Here is a 2,038-nt window from a genome sequence, read left to right as displayed (position 1 = left end):
AATCAGCTGTGCTAAATAAAAGCTGGTCCTCCACATTTTAAGGAGAGGTAAAGGGACACCTGACCGTTAGGTCCAGTCGTGGCCGACTCTGGGGTTGCGGCACTCATTTCGCTTTACTGACCGAGGGTGCCGGCGTACAGCTTCTGGGTCATGTGGCCAGCATGACTAAGCCGCTTCTGGCGAACCAGAGCAGCGCATGGAAACACCGTTTACCTTCCCGCCGGAGTGGTACCTATTTATCTACTTGCACTTTGACGTGCTTTCAAACTGCTAGGTTGGCAGGAGCAGGGACCGAGCAACGGGAGCTCACCCAGTCACGGGGATTCATACCACCAACCTTCTGATCGGCAAGCCCTAGGCTCTGTGGTTTAGACCACAGCACCACCCACGTCCCTATTAAGGAGAGGTAGCTCTCTGCAACCACTATCATGATGTTATGCATATTCATTCAAATTCCAGGGTGCCAGATCATCCCCAAAATTCATAGATTTAGTGTTATAATTAATCAAAGCTTGATTAATCTGTGCCAATCACTAAAACCCCTGGATTTATTTATGCCTACAACCCAGGCCAACTTGGCATAGCTGCTAAAATGGACCATTAAGCAAGGGACAAAGGCTGATGATGAACCATCAAAAGGTGAGATGGCCAGACAAGGTCACATGGGCTCTTCCTCCAGCTGTGCATGTTAGTGGGCAGGGAAAAGGTTTAGGTTTCAGCTTGAACGTAGGCTGAAGGAAATCTGTGCAAGGTTTGAAAAGCAGGGGAGAAGGGAGGCCTACAGAGCTTCCGGTGGGCTGGCTGGAACAAAGAGACAGGCAACAAGACTAGTTCCTGCTGCTCCTAAGACAGGAGCCAAGAATAATATTGAGATGTGAATGCTGGAAACCCCTCCACTGTCGACTCAGGTTGTATTTATATATGTAAATAAACCATAGTTCAAAAATACAAGTCTCTGCTGTGCCCAAAGCAAACACAAACTCTGGGAAAGTGCCAAGACCCCTGGAATCTCACTTGTTCACAGCTATGGCACACTGAGTTGGTATTTTAAGAGATAACCACCATGACACCAAGAATGGAATGGGTTAGTCACAGCCTGGATCCGATAAGATCCAGGATGCTGTGAACTTGAACAATGGGGCTTCTGCTGCTTCTCCTCTCCCTGAGGGTCGAAGGACCATCTGAAGCAGATTTTGACAGCATAGAAGGGAAGGGAGGGAGAAGAGAAACTAAATGTCCCTTTTTGCAAGCAGCCACACCCACACTGGATATCACCTCTATGCATTGAATCATGCCAGTGTAGACTAAAGGATAATTTGTTTTTATGCTTACAAATTGAAGTCACTATTCACCTGGAACACATTTTCTACACTTCTCTTTTGCTGGATCTACATGCTGTATCAAAAACAAAGGGCCTGTTCTTTCATAGTGTATTTCATACACATGTATGTTGTTTACTAGAAATCTTGAGAGCAGATGAAAACTATAAATAATCTAACTATAAATTTGCAGAACTCTACCTTGGCAAAAATTAGTACAGCGGTGTCTTGGTTCTCGAACGGCTTGGCTCCCGGTCGCCGCTAACCTGGAAATAACTGTTCCGGTTTGCGAACATTTTTCGGAAGCTGAACATCCGACGCGGCTTCTACTTGAGTGCAGGAAGCTCCTGCAGCCAATCAGAAGTTCAAGAACCAAGGTACCACTGTAATAATTTATTCTTTGTCTCGGCAGACTACTGGCCTTTTCTCTATATCAGAGTTTTCCATGTAAGGATCAAGAGCCATCAACCAATTTTCCCAGGCTTAGTAAAAATAACCCTCTTTTGTATTCCTAGAACATCTCACCTCAGTTTCACGGAAAACAACACAATACAAACAGCACAATACAAGAATAAAAAGTTGTTGAGAATAAGGAATTTGGCAAGGGATTTTGAAAAAAGAACTAAGTGAAGAAAGCCAGAAACTCACTACCGCTCAGCAAGTACAAAATCTGTAGATTTTATCGGCCACACAGCAAGCACAGGATGAAGACGCCACAA

The sequence above is a fragment of the Podarcis vaucheri genome (assembly GCF_965113315.1).
Source record: "Podarcis vaucheri genome assembly, chromosome: 1".
NCBI lineage: Eukaryota > Metazoa > Chordata > Lepidosauria > Squamata > Lacertidae > Podarcis > Podarcis vaucheri.
Note: the sequence above shows the minus strand (reverse complement) of the source record.